This window comes from Doryrhamphus excisus, linkage group LG1 (assembly GCF_037039965.1).
Source record: "Doryrhamphus excisus strain RoL-2023G ecotype Guam linkage group LG1, RoL_Dexc_Guam_v1.1, whole genome shotgun sequence".
Lineage (NCBI taxonomy): Eukaryota > Metazoa > Chordata > Actinopteri > Syngnathiformes > Syngnathidae > Doryrhamphus > Doryrhamphus excisus.
Window position 1 is genome coordinate 19534134 of NC_136357.1, and position 15743 is coordinate 19549876.

General features: G+C 42.3%; 1 long non-coding RNA gene and 1 other non-coding gene across 2 annotated transcripts; one reads left to right on the forward strand and one right to left on the reverse strand.

The window, feature by feature from the left end:
* The first annotated feature begins 403 nt into the window (after positions 1 to 403).
* On the forward strand, positions 404 to 1619 carry LOC144901046 (uncharacterized). The gene is made up of 2 exons (XR_013629227.1): positions 404 to 507; positions 739 to 1619. It is a non-coding gene; the product is annotated as an uncharacterized LOC144901046 (long non-coding RNA).
* A 14041-nt stretch (positions 1620 to 15660) lies between these two features.
* On the reverse strand, positions 15661 to 15743 carry trnal-caa (transfer RNA leucine (anticodon CAA)). Its single transcript has one exon. It is a non-coding gene; the product is annotated as a tRNA-Leu (tRNA).

Sequence of the window (15743 nt, forward strand, 5' to 3'; positions counted from 1 at the left end):
GCATTCAAGCTAATTTACTCACATTTAAAGGCAAATACACACATGGCATGATGTAGGGAGGTTATAGGACAACCTTGGCAGTTTCTAAACTTGAGGCTCTCTTGCTAGGTGCTACCATGGTAGCCGTTAGCATGTTAGCATTTAAGCTAATTTACTTAATTTACTTCATTTTCTGTGCCTCAATCTCTCACATCCTTTGCACACCGCACCACAATATCCAGTTATATTCACGCGCCTGGAAAATTTTTAGGTCTGAGTTTTTTTTGCTAGCATCACTACTTACAAACTTCCCTCTCATGTAATTTCTATAGAAATGTTTGAGACTTAAGTTTTTCTAGTAAATCAAAGCACTGCTTCAATGTGTAGTGTTGCTTTTTATTACTTTAAACACTTTCTGACCGGCAGATGGAATCCAACGTGAGCAGACGAGAGACGTTGTCATCCGGACGTTGTAGCCTTATTGACTATCTTGCAGGACATGCCAGTGCCCTATTACAGGACTTTGAGGTTGGTATACTACTGTACTTTTCATGCTTTTCAAGGTTTTAAAATTTTAGCAAATGTAATCTCAAGTGCACAACTGCAGTACAGTTATTTGTCTTTACTGCACACCAAGATGGAGCTGCTTTTTGTATGCCATAAAGCAACTGTGGACAACAGAACAGAGTACGTGCTATTTCTCTTGTGAGGTGCAAGTTGAACGTGAACTCCTAACAGCTGTCTTTACAATGTCTGCAGGGTGCCGGGGATGGCTCAACCAGCATTCAAGAAAAGATGGCATAGTGATTGAGGGCAGCACCGTCCACAGCACTCTTGGGGATCTTAGCCAAGCCTGCTACTAACTGATGGGACTGACGTATGCACGAGACCTGCGGTTCCCCAAGACCCTGTCATCCAGTTTTATGGTGTTCCAGAAAGTAATGCTAGATCTGGATTTATGGAAACCTTTCAAAGACTTTACCAACGAAATGTTGTTGCCTGGCTCCCGTAAATTGAATGGTTGTTTGTCTATATGTGCCCTGTGATTGGCTGGCCACCATTCCAGGGTGTACCCCGCCTCTCGCCCGTAGACAGCTGGGATAGGCTCCAGCACCCGTGAGGACAAAGCGGTAGAAAATGAATGGATGTTGTTGGTGGCTTTATGAGTGATTTTTTGTTGGTGAGGTTTACCTGTCCTAAGTATAGAAGTTTAATGTGTTAATGTTTATTAAAGTGTCTTAATGTCATGAGAATGCCATTCTTTCTGCATTTCAGCCATGTGCTGCATCCATTTCTGCCAACTGCTCATATGCTCATTTTGATGTTGATGTACCCTGAGGTTATATAATTCAAATGGACATTTCTCAGACTGTCCAATAAATGACCAAATAGATGACACCCCGTGAGGCTTTGAACCATTTCAATCAACTGGTTCGACAAATGATTCATTTCTTGAAGCTTCATGTGCACACAAACCACCTGCTGGCCTTGGATAGAATTACTGGCGGCTGTATCTTCATGTGTGATGCAATAAATGCTGATCTGTTTTGGCTCTTGGATATGATTATGTACTACAAAAAATTGTAGAACCACTTGATAAACCTAAAAAGCGTAAGATTAAATATACAGTATATATAAAATACTGAATGTTTTATTGTCCATCAATGCCATGTATCGTGATATGGCTATCTTCATCATGGTTTTATGTCACCTTGCGGCCATGGTTTCAGGGAAAGTGCTTGTGTAACTAAAAGATGTATGCTTGTGTAACCTGGACAGAATATGAAAGATATAGTAATTATTTTTTATTCAATAATATTTTTTTCTTAACATTTTTTGGTTTTAGGTGATTCCTCTTTTTTGATACATCTCGACTATGAATCGTCAAACTATCCACACGCTCAACAGACTAACTCTCACCACAAAACCCCACATTTTAATGTTTAAGCCTGAGGGGTTTATATCGCTGAGTGATAGGAAAACATCGTGGCAAATTCTAAACGTTTTCCGGAATCCGTCACGTGGTACAGCCGGGCAGCGAGGCTTTGGACGTCATCGATTCAGGCCCCTCCCCCCAATGAATCAAACCTCGGTCTACGCTTCGCGGAAGTGCCCACTCAATAACTCGACACACGCTTTGAGACCCCGGCACCTCTTGTAAAGTCACTACTGTTCAAAGATGAAATAGATATTTTATCTTTGTCAAAGGAGACTAATACATTTTTAGTGTATTTTTTCATGGTTTTTGTTCGTTTCATATATTGACTTGAAGTACTGAAAAAGATTAAAGAAATATACATTATACATCATCAAGTTCATATTTTTTCTCCATTTGATAGTCCATTATTACATAGAGTCCAAGACATAGAGTAAATGTAGCACATTTGTTTTGTTCTATAATAAATAATCATCTCATTTTCATTTACAACTGTCATGCCTGCCATTGCCTACCCCGCCTTCTCCTTGGAGACCCCGCGTCCTGCCTGATTGTGCTCAGGTGTCCCTCATCACCTAATTTCCTGCTGGCTATATATTGCCTCTGATTCCTCCTGTCTGGTGCAAGTTCGTTGTACTCTCATGTCTCGTCCTAGCATTCCTGGTGATCTCCTCGCCTGGTTTTCGACCCTTGCCTGCCTTTCGACCTCTCCTTCTGCCTGCCGCTCTTGGATACCTTTGCCTTATTGGACTGACTTCCGGTGTACCGACCCTCACCCTCGTGTAGAACCTTACCTTGTGTCGTGCCTGCCAATTCTGCCTTTGGGTCCTCCTTCCCACGTCCTGCCTTGACAACAACTTGCTGAGATTGTGATGTTAAAAACATCATTACACATGGTTACTGTGCGATATATATATATATATATATAGTCCCTGACAAAAGTCTTGTCGCTTATCCAAGTTGTAGGAACAACAAATAATAACTTGACTTGTAGTTGCTCAATTGGAATCAGAAATGACTTATATGAAAGGCAAAGCCCTCTAGATTATGCTTTTTATATCAAAATAAAGTTTTGTACCATTCATTGAGTTTTATCATTTAATTAGGACATAAAGGTCAGATTTTGCTTGGACAAAAGTCTTGTCGGATACAAAAAATGTAGAAATAATACATATACTTAATTTTGAATACACAAATATGCTACAATAACATCAGAACATAAAGTCATTGTACCTTGGAAAAAAGAATTAATATTGTGTATGGCTTCCATGAGCTTGGAGGACTGCATCCATACGTCTTGGCAATGACTCAAATAACTTATTGATGAAGTCATCTGGAATGGCCAAGAAAGCAGTCTTGCAGGACTCCCAGAGTTCATCAGGATTTTTCGGCTTCATCTTCCAAGCCTCCTCCTTCATCTTACCCCAGACATGCTCAATAATGTTCATGTCTGGCGACTGGGCTGGCCAATCCTGGAGCACCTTGACCTTCTTGGCTTTCAGGAACTTGGATGTGGAGGCTGAAGTATGAGAAGGAGCGCCATCCTGCTGCAGAATTTGCCCTTTCTTGTGGTTTGGAATGTAATGGGCAGCGAGAATTTCTTGATATTTCAGGCTGTTGATGTTGCCATCCACTCTGCAAATCTGTCGCACACCCCCATACTGGATGTATCCCCAAACCATGATTTTTCCTCCACCAAACTTGACTGTTTTCTGGGTGAATCTTGGGTCCATGCGGGTTCCAACAGGTCTTCTGCAGTATTTGCGGCGATTGGGATGCAGTTCAATGGATGATTCATCAGAAAAATCAACTTTCTGCCACTTTTCCACTGTCCATCCTTTCTGCAAGCTGTGGGCCTTGACAAATGCAATTTTGTTGTCTTCTGTTTAATGCTGGTTTCTTAGCACTAATTCGGCCATGGAGACCACCGCGTGAAAGAATTCGACAAACAGTTCTAGTAGATACAGGGGTTTCTGGTGACCAGTTCTCATGTAGCTCCGCTGCAGTTGAAAAAGGGCTGGCCCTGGACTGTCGAAGCAACAAACGGTCCTCTCGAACAGTTGTTTTACGGGGTCTGCCTGACCTGGGCTTGTCATGAACATCACCGGTTTCTTCAAATCTTTTTTTTATCCTCTCCACTTGACGTTTGGACACATTGAAGATGTCTGCCACCTCAGCAGCAGACTTGGTCTTCAGGCTCTTGATGATCAGCACTTTGGTCTGTGGTTGAATCTTTGGCATGTTGTCAGAGGCCAGGTTGCACTTCACATGAAGGTCTGGTGTGCCAGGAATCTTTTTATACACACCTGGGAATGTGTTAATTACAGTATTTGTCACAGGTGAAGCTCTAATCTGTGACTGGTTGAATCATTTAAAGATACGACAAGACTTTTGTCCTTGCAAAAACAGATGTTATGGGCTTTAACAAGCTGTGAACATCACTACACTCTTTGATGATTTCATTTTTCACCCAGTTATTAATGTGAAAGCCCTTGACATTAAAATGATCCATTTATTGAAACAATTGATTGATTAGAAATAAAGTTATATGCCATTTAAGTTACTATGTCCTTATGCGACAAGACTTTTGTCAGGGACTATATACAGTGAAGAAAATAAGTATTTGAACACCCTGCTATTTTGCTATTTCTCCCACTTAGAAATCATGGAGGGGTCTGAAATTTTCATCGTAGGTGCATGTCCACTGTGAGAGAGATAAACTAAAAAGAAAAATCCAGAAATCACAATGCATGATTTTTTAACAATTTATTTGTGTGCTACAGCTGCTAATAAGTATTTGAACACCTGAGAAAATGAATGTTAATATTTGGTACAGTAGCCTTTGTTTGCTATTACAGAGGTCAAACGTTTCCTGTAGTTTTTCACCAGGTTTGCACACACTGCAGGAGGGATCTTGGCCCACTCCTCCACACAGATCTTCTCTAGATCAGTCAGGTTTCTGGGCTGTCGCTGAGAAACACGGAGTTTGAGCTCCCTCCAAAGATTTTCGATTGGGTTCAGGTCTGGAGACTGGCTGGGCCATGCTAGAACCTTGATATGCTTCTTACGGAGCCACTCCTTGGTTTTCCTGGCTGTGTGCTTCGGGTCGTTGTCGTGTTGGAAGACCCAGCCACGACCCATCTTCAATGCTCTGACAGAGGGAAGGAGGTTGTTCCCCAAAATCTCACAATACACGGCCCCAGTCATCCTCTCTTTAATGCAGTGCACTCGTCCTGTCCCATGTGCAGAAAAACACCCCCAAAGCATGATGCTACCACCCCCATGCTTCACAATAGGGATGGTGTTCTTCGGATTGTACTCTTCATTCTTCTTCCTCCAAACACGCTTATTGGAATTATGACCAAAAAGTTCTATTTTGGTCTCATCTGACCATAAAACTTTCTCCCATGACTCCTCTGTATCATCCAAATGGTCATATGCAAACTTAAGACGGGCCTTGACATGTACTGGTTTAAGCAGGGGAACCTTTCGTGCCATGCATGATTTCACATCATGACGTCTTAGTGTATTACCTACAGTAACCTTGGAAACGGTGGTCCCAGCTCTTTTCAGGTCATTGACCAAGTCCTGTCGTGTAGTTCTGGGCTGATTCCTCACCTTTCTTAGAATCATTGAGACCCCACGAGGTGATATCTTGCATGGGGCTCCACTCCGATTGAGATTGACCGTCATGTTTAGCTTCTTCCATTTTCTAATGATAGCTCCAACAGTGGACCTTTTTTCACCAAGCTGCTTGGTAATTGCTCCGTAGCCCTTTCCAGCCTTGTGGAGGTGTACAATTTTGTCTCTGGTGTCTTTGGACAGCTCTTTGGTCTTCGCCATGTTACAAGTTAAAGTCTTACTGATTGTATGGGGTGGACAGGTGTCTTTATGCAGCTAACGACCTCAAACAGGTGCATCTGATTCAGGATGATACATGGAGTGCAGGTGGACTTCTAATGGGCAGACTAACAGGTCTTTCAGGGTCAGAATTCTAGATGATACACAGGTGTTCAAATACTTATTTGCAGCTGTATCACACAAATAAATTGTTAAAAAATCATGCATTGTGATTTCTGGATTTTTCTTTTTAGTTTATCTCTCTCACAGTGGACATGCACCGACGATGAAAATTTCAGACCCCTCCATGATTTCTAAGTGGGAGAAATAGCAAAATAGCAGGGTGTTCAAATACTTATTTTCTTCACTGTATATATACAGTGCATCCGGAAAGTATTCACAGCGCTTCACTTTTTCTACATTTTGTCATGTTACAGCCTCATTCCAAACTGAATTAAATTAATCTCTTACCTCAAAATTCTACACAAAATACTCCATTATGACAATGTGAAAAAAGTTTTTTTTTACATGTTTTGAATTTATTAAAAATAGAAAACAAAAAAATCACATTTACATAAGTATTCACAGCCTTTGCTTAATACTTTGTTGATCCACCTTTGGCAGCAATTACAGCCTCAAGTCTTTTTGAATATGATCCCACAAGTTTAGCACACCTATCTTTAGGCAGTTTTGCCCATTCTTCTTTGCAATAAGTCTCAAGCTCCATCAGGTTGGACGGGAGACGTCTGTGCACAGCCATTTTCAGATCTCTGCAGAGATGTTCGATTGGATTCAAGTCTGGACTCTGGCTGGGCCACTCCAGGACATTCACGGAGTGGTTCTGAAGCCAATCTTTTGAGATCATGGCTGTGTGCTAATGTCTACTGTCTATATGGCCAAGGTACATGACCAGTCTACTGAGGTCAAGAGCGCTCTGGAGCAGGTTTTCATCCAGGATATCTCTATATATTGCTGCATTAATTTTTCCTTCTATCCTAACTAGTCTGCCAGTTCCTGCTGCTGAACAACATCCCCACAGCATGATGCTGCCACCACCATGCTTCACTGTAGGGATGGTATTGGCCTGGTGATGAGCAGTGCCTGGTTTCCTCCAAACATGGCGCCTGGCATTCACACCAAAGAGTTCAATCTTTGTCTCATCAGACCAGAGAATTTTGTTTCTCATGGTCTGAGAGTCATTCAGGTGCTTTTTGGCAAATTCCAGACGGGCTGCCATGTTCCTTTTACTAAGGAGTCGCTTTCGTCTGGCCACTCTACCATACAGGCCTGATTGGTGGATTGCTGCAGAGATGGTTGTCCTTCTGGAAGGCTCTCCTCTTTCCACAGAGGAACGCTGGACCTCTGACTGAGTGACCATCGGGGCCTTGGTCACCTCCCTGACTAAGGCCCTTCTTCCCCGATCGCTCAGTTTAGAAGGCCGGCCAGCTCTAGGAAGAGTCCTCCTGGTTTCAAACGTCTTCCATTTACGAATAATGGAGGCCACTGTGCTCATTGGGACCTACAAAGCAGCAGAAATTTTTCTGTATCCTTCCCCAGATTTGTGCCTCAAGACAATCCTGTCTCGCAGGTCTACAGACAGTTCTTTTGACTTCATGCTTGGTGTTTATGCTCTGACATGCACAGTCAACTGTGGGACCTTATATAGACAGTTATTATATTTCCAAATCATGTCTAATCAACTGAATTTACTGCAGGTGGACTCCAATTAAGCTGTAGAAAGATCTCAAGGATGATCAGTGGAAAAAAGATGCACCTGAGCTCAATTTTGAGCTTCATGGCAAAGGCTGTGAATACTTATGTAAATGTGATTTTTTTGTTTTCTATTTTTAATAAATTCAAAACATGTCAAAAAAACCTTTTTTCACATTGTCATAATGGAGTATTTTGTGTAGAATTTTGAGGCAAGAGATTAATTTAATTCAGTTTGGAATGAGGCTGTAACATGACAAAATGTAGAAAAAGTGAAGCGCTGTGAATACTTTCCGGATGCACTGTATATATATAACTTTCTCATCATCTCCAAGAAAAAGACAGGTAGCCTCGGCCACCTCAGCTCGTTGCAGAGCTTGTTTGAGACGAAAATTCAATTTGGAAATTTCCGCTCTTTGGCGCCTGCATTCCACCTCTTCCTTCTTCCTCTCCTCCATCGCTTTCGTCACGTAGGCCATAATACTATGGCTCACTTCGGTGCTCTGCCGATGTACTTCCGTCCGGGGCAGAGTGTGGTCTCTGCATATATACTGCACAAATACAATAAAAAGTACATTATGTGCAATACTGTGTAAATAACATATATAAGGAATGAATCATTACAGATTTAATAAACATAAAAATCTCCTGTTCTGCAACCGAAAATGCCTCCACAAAGCTCGCAGTTGATAGCTAGCTAGCTGGCAGGCTAAAGGTAAGCTAATGCTAACGTCGAGTATTTCATATTATAACACTGACATAAACAGATGAGGAAATGTGACAGAAAAAAGTCAGATAAGCATATGGCCTACCCATATGGCTCCACATCGATGCATTTCCTTGTTAAACGACTGTCCATGTCGTCTTCCACCGTCTTCCCGTGAAAACATGGCGCCCTCGAACTTTGCCTTGGGAAGTCTGAGGGCTAACGATCCTCTGACGCATGCGCAGAATGACCACAAGGGGGCCAGGTTTACTGCTATTACCCAAGTACATTTTACTATCTGGTATCAGGTTGTAAAATCAATACATTTGTTATGTAAATATTACTTGGTGTCAGTGATCAAATTTACATATAAATGTGAGGATACAAAGTTACACACAATCATCAAGTAAGGCATTAAATAAAGAGTGAGATTTTAGAGTAAAAGAAGTTAAATAATAAATCCTTGTAAAATTTAAATTAATATTTGAGGTAATAATTACAGGGCCAAAAAAATATTTTTTTTCAGTATAGGTTTAATGATAATTTCTTTGATGCAAGACATCTTTTAATGGTTCCAAGCTCCCTCTGCACTGTATCAAGGAGATGTTTTAGATCCTTACCAGTACATAATACTATTGTGTTATCGACAAACAAAACAAAATGTAACAGTTTAGATTTATTACAGATGTCGTTAATATATATAATAAATAATTTGGGACCCAGCACAGAACCTTGTGGTACCCCACATGTCACATTCAGTAGATCAGATTTATTATCATTTAGTTGCACATATTGTTGTTTATTATTTTATTTATCTTGTAACCACCTTTGTGCTATACCTCTGATCCCATATCTTTCCAGCTTCTTTATTAATAAGTTGTGGTCAATAGTATCAAATGCTTTTTGTAAGTCCATAAAAATGTCTATTGCATATTCCTTATTATCTATTGCTGTCACTATTTTTCTGTGAGTTCCATGACTGCTAATGTAGTAGTGATAGAATAAAATGTAAATGCAAGTATTATTTTGTTAGTTATCACCCTTATATCCATTTGCTTAGACAATAGAAAGTGTTTGAGTGTGCTGAAGAAGGAATGTTCCCGTGACCCTGATCAGAGACCCCCAGGTCCTGGAGGTGCCTGGATCCGCCAACAGCAACCCTGCAGATGCTCATGTTAATCATGCAAGAATGTGTCAAGTTAAGAACTCATAAAACAATAAAAGTAATTGCTCTCACATACACACACACATAGACAACAAGTCCAGCTTGTGCAACTGCTTGCTTCCCCCTCCCCTTAGAGTTGCACGACCATGTAGTAGGGACCCCCGAAAGAGAATAAAAAGGGAGGAGTGTGAACTGCATATTCAGAGTGGAGCGGCATGTCACTGGGTGTGTGGTTTCACTCTCCTCGCTGCGAGCAACTTTGAATATTGTTGTCTGTCTCTTCTGTATTTCTGTATTTAAGTGTTTTTACAAGTGTCACTGGAGTTTGAACCTGACATTTACTTGGTCCTTCGAGCCGGATCCCAAGATACCTCAGGAGTCCAGTTGTGGAGCGGACAAGACTGAAAGACCGTGGCCACGGCAGACAAAACCCTTTGATGGGCTGTCTTCTCAGCTCAACAACTGGAAGCTGAAGGTTGACGGGATACCGACGGTAGAGAAGACAACAAACAGTAAGACACTTTTGATCAGAGTATGAGTAAAAGGGTGCCGTCCCTTTGTGTTAAAGCAGGGGCAAACTGAGACCTGGGGGCCGCATGCAGCCCACTAATCCAAGAATTGAGTGTGCCCCACGAGTCAATAAGGTTTGACACCCGGTGCTAAAAGCCTTGTGTATTGTGTATGTATTCCAAGATGGCGCCGCGGACGGCTTCCTCGGTGTGTTGGTGCACCTTGTTTTGCTTTGTTTTATGTTATAAAACTGTTTTTTGCGCTGGTACCGGGAGCTCTTTCACCAGAGAAGAGCTCATGAACATCAGGGGAGCAACACCAGAAGATTTATTTCCTAAATTTCTGCTTCCAACAGCGGAAATTTTGGACATATTGGTCAAAGGTGCGCTCACCCTTCAGACTCCCTAAATAACAACAGTTCATCAAATGCCCGACCACAGAGGAGAATATTCTGGATCACTGTTACACTACAGTCAGGGATGCTTATCATGCCGTCCCGCGTGCTGCTCTGGGACACTCTGACCACATCATGGTCCACCTGATTCACGCGTACAGGCAGAAACTAAAGCTCTGCAAACCTGTAGTGAGGACACCAAGGAAGTGGACCAGTGAGGCTGTGGAGGATCTCCAGGCGTGTTTGGACTCCACTGACTGGGATGTGTTCAGGACTGCTACCAACAGTCTGGATGAGTACACAGAGGCTGTGACGTCCTACATCAGTCTGTGAGGACTGCTGCGTTCCATCATGCACCAGGGTGAGCTACAACAACGACAAACCCTGGTTCACAGCCAAACTCAGACATTTAAGGTTGGCGAAGGAGGAGGCCTTCAGGAGTGGCGACAAAAACAAGTACAAAGAGTCAAAGTACAAGTTTGGCAAGGCGGTGAAAGAGGCTAAACGACTGTACTCTGAGAAGCTCCAACACCAAATCTCAGCTAACGACTCTGCGTCTGTCTGGAAAGGGCTCAGGCAGATCACCAACTACGAGCCGAAAGCCCCCCACTCCATCAACGATCGACGCCTAGCCAATGACCTGAACAAGTTCTACTGCCGCTTTGAAAGACAAAAGGACAGTCCAGCAACCATCCCTCTTGACACCTCCCAACAGGGCCAGCTCCAGTCATCTCCACCAAGACCTGCCTTAGTGGCCCTCCCCTCCCCCTCCTCACCCACTTCACAGCAGCTGAAGAAATTCAGTGCTGGTGCACTTCTACACCTCCATCATTGAGTCCATCCTCACCTCCTCCATCACCATCTGGTACGCTGCTGCCACTGCTAAGGACAAAGGCAGGCTGCAACCTGTCATTCGGTCTGCAGAGAAGGTGGTTGGCTGCAATCTCCCGTCCCTCCAGGATCTGCACGCCTCCAGGACCCTGAGGCGTGCAGAAAGGATTGTGGCCGATCCCTCTCACCCCGGACACAGACTCTTCGAGACGCTCCCCTCTGGCAGGAGGCTGCGGTCCATCAGGACCAAAACCTCACACCACAAGAACAGTTTCTTCCCGTCTGCTGTCAGCCTCATCAACAAGGCCCCCCCTGACACTCTTCACACCCCACCCCTGCCTCATCCTGCCACTTTGACACTTTCACTATATGCGTTAAATTAACGACCAGTTTGGACTCTTAGGAAAACAATCAGACTGCACTTCTGGAATATCAAACAAAAAAAGATTGTACATATATTTATACTGTATATTTTGTATTTTTCATTCTTTTTTAATAGATGTGTCTACACCTACTTCACCAAAAAAAAATCCTAGTATGTGTTGGATCATACCTGGCAATAAACCCTTTTCTGATTCTGATTCTATACTAGTCGCTGGCAAGCAAAGAGATGGACTCGACAGTCTTCTGTAGGAAGACGAGCTGGCAGTCTTTTGTGATAAGGCGGACTTGGAAGTCTTGTGCAATTGGACGTCTCGGCAGTCTTGTACAATAAGACGCACTTAGCACTCGAGTAGTCTTTTTGAAAAGACAGAGTTTGCCCTTTGTAAAAGACGGAGTTGGCGGTCATGTTCGGCTAGAAAAGGAGAGCCTACGCGGTGAAAGGCCTTTTCGGGGTTTGAATGCGAAAACGTTTTCAAAGTACGAATGAGTGTGTGAATGGGAGATTTTGTCACTGGACAGGTCTTCATATTAAAGGGTGAAAAAAAGTAAATATTTGAGGAAGCAGAGGCAAGAATTCTCCGCCCTCCCCGGGGTAGAAGCTTGAGAATTGCCTCAAAGAAAAGTTCATTACTCTCTCACTGACAAACAACTCTGTTGTTAGTTTTCCCTAGGAAGGTCATCACAACAGGGACCAAATTATTCCCAAGATGGGAAAAATGTGGAAAACCACAAGTAAAAAAGGAAGACCTAAAGTACAAGGATTGGTGTTACATTTTTCAGCTCCAACCAACCCAAGTAAACCATCTAGAAATATGTATGGCTTTGACAGACAATTAGCAATCCCTAAATAAATAAAATTGCAACAGGATATTGCAAAAAGGAACAAGAATCAAACCAATAAAAAGCAAAAGGAAGGGTATTGTAGGTGCAGATTGACACCTCTGTGTGAGGCCCTGGTTTACTCGTGTCCAATCGATGAGATCCACACAAAGTCCATATAGTTGCAAAAAATGAAAGGTTTTATTTTATAGAATGCTATGACAAAAGGGTTAATTGTTCAAAAAAGATAACTCAAATCAGACACGGTAAAAGAAAACCGTGTGCCTCCACAGCAGTCCAAAGCTTCCACCTCACCGTGTGACACAGCACCTCCCCCAACATGTGCCTGGCCACACACCTGAATGGAGTTTTTATAATAAGCAGCACCATTATTTGAAACAAAAACAGCAACAACAATTGATTAAAATAAATATTCCCATTTCATATTTCAAACAATATTTAAGGTGTGCATCATAGCATAAATAAACTCTACGATTGTCTGGCTCATACACACCGGCCCCTAGTTGTTTTCTAAACTTAGAAACAATTACCAAACATATACAATATACAATATAACAATATACAAAGGTACATATATTGTTGTTAAACTTAAATCCTATCCTTCACCTTTTGTTCACTTTGAAGCGTCTCATACCTGCACGCAGTGTTCTCAACATCTCAAAGCACCATTATTTGAAACAAAAACAGCAACAACAATTGATTAAAATAAATATTTCTATTTCATATTTCAAACAATATTTAAGGTGTGCATCATAGCATAAATAAACTCTACGATTGACTGGCTCATACAGGTATGATGACCTATCATATTGGAAGGAGTTGGCAGAGAGAAGGCAAAAAGGCGAGGCAAAGATGGAGGGAAGGAAAGCGAGAGATAGAGCAGAAAGTGAAGGTTGTAAAAAGGAAGAGTTATATAAGATAGTAGGGGAAGTTTTACTTCATGAGTATCAGAAAGATGAAGGAAAAGTAAGTGAGGAGAAAGACTCAGACACATTTTATACACAAAAGTAAGGTAACGAAAGTAGGGTTATGCCAACTCGGAGAAGATTGGGAGGAAGAAGTAGAGGAAGACAAAGAGGTAGAGGAACAGGTAGACAGAATATACAAACTACCCCAACAATACTGGATGTTGGAATTGCGGTGAAGAAGGTCACTTCACTCCCGTGATTGTGACAAAGGCCAGTTGAAAAGAGACCAAAAACCATATTCAGCATGACTAGGCTTGTCTTAACAAATTGAACCAGAACAAAATGATGAACCAATAGTAGAATTAAATTTACAAGAGATATTTGCCTTTGAACATCGCAGAAGTCACATTGGAAGTGAATGGTAATCCAATCAGATTTCTTTGTGACTCGGGAGCATGTAGAACAACTTGCAGATATGAATTTCTACATTTCAGATCTGCAGGCAATACATAGCTCAGGACAGCAGGAGGAAAATTTGGCAATAGTGGTCAACTCCCTACCAACAATATTGTGGTCTCTAGGTCCATCAGACATAGGACTAATTAAAAGTGCCCAACCTGTACAAATTAAAGCTAAAAATGATTATAGGCCATGTGTTGGGCAATACCCAATAAAACCAGATGCATATGAAGGAATAAAACCAGTGATATAAGATTTGTTAAAAGCTAAAGCCTTAGTAGAACGTAACAACTCGCCATGTAACACCCCTATTTTTCCAGTGAGAAAAAATGCCACTCTCTGTGAGATGGAGAATGATAATACAACCTGTCAACAACCTGCCTTTTAGATCCAATTCCCACGTCACACTTAAAATCACTTCATGGATTCTTTGAGGAGCAGTTTTTAAACATCTTGAATTGCTCTCTTCAGACGGGTGTCTTCCCCACCGCCTTTAAAATGGTGGTGGTGAAGCCCCTTCTGAAGAAGAGCAATCTAGACCCCGACGTTTTTAATAATTACCGACCTGTATCCAACTTACCGTTTTTAAATACAATTTTAGAAAAACTGTTTTGTTTTTTTACCAACTTAATGACTTTTTAAACAGAAATAGCATTTTAGAGAAACATCAGTCTGGCTTTAGGAGGAACCACAGTACCGAGACAGCACTTTTAAAGATTTTAAACGACAGGTGAAATTTAGATAATAAAAAGCTTACAGTGTTGGTTCTACTAGATCTAAGCTGTGCTTTTGATACAGTGGACCATCACATTTTATTAAATAGACTCAGACACCTGGCCGGCCTCTCCAGTACTGTTCTTAACTGGTTTTGTTCTTATCTCACAGACCGATGCTTTTATGTAAGTATGGATGCATGTTCCTCAGGAACCCATGAAATTGAATGTGGGGTTCCCCAAAGCTCAATTTTAGGTCCACTCCTTTTTAATCTTTACATGCTTCCCCTTGGGGACGTCATCAGGAAGCACGGCATCAGCTTCCATAGTTATGCTGACGATACACAGCTATACATCGCCGTGTCTCCTGATGACTCAGGGCCACTTGATGCCCTTTTTAACTGCATTGTAGACATCAAGTCATGGATGGCAGAGAATTTCCTACAGCTCAACCAGGACAAAACTGAGGTTTTAGTTATAGGTCCTGAAGGCCAGAGAGAGAAACTTTTACCAAAACTACAGGCTCTTAAACCAGCCAAATCTGTAAAAAATGGGCGTGATTTTTGACTTTATCCCACATATCAAATATAGAACACTTTTTCTGTACCGCTTATCCTCATCAACGGACTGTATTCCCCACCCGTTACCAGCATTGGGACATTCCAAACCAAGATGAGAACACCCTGGACCATGTACACAGCAACATACGTGGCACAGACACAGTTTCACCCTACCCCTACATTTGGGCCAGACTGAAGTAGGATTATGAATCCTACTTCTTGCCAAAACCTACCCTTTGAAGTCGAAGAAGAAGCCTACCCGATGGTAGAAGATAAGATATGACTTTATTCGTCCCTCATTCCAGCAGCTCTCTGCCGCTACCCCGGTTAGCTCAGTTGGTCAGCGTGTGGTGCTAATAACGCCAAGGTCCTGGGTTCAACCCCCCGTACTGGCCACTCTTCTTTATGTGCTCCAGGAACAACAAAACGGCGACAACCCACTGGCCCCCATATCCAACATCACACCACCCACCTGTGAAACACCCTCGACAAGGCCGCTGAAAGACCGAGGAGAGGTAAAGAAAACAGCATGTCAAAGGAGAGTGGCAACAAACCTCTCGGCCACCGAGACTGCAAGAAGCAGATCAATGGGGACAGTGGACCCCATTATCCTCTACCCAAAATTCAGACCACCAGTGTAGAGAATACGGACCGCGAAAGGACAACACCCCAGCCCTCATAACCAACAGTACTCCACCACAAGGTAAACAGCATGGCGGCAACAAATGCCCAGACAGGATTCGAACCTGTGCGGGGAAACCCCATTGGATTTTGAGTCCAACGCCTTAACCTCTCGGCCACCGTGACC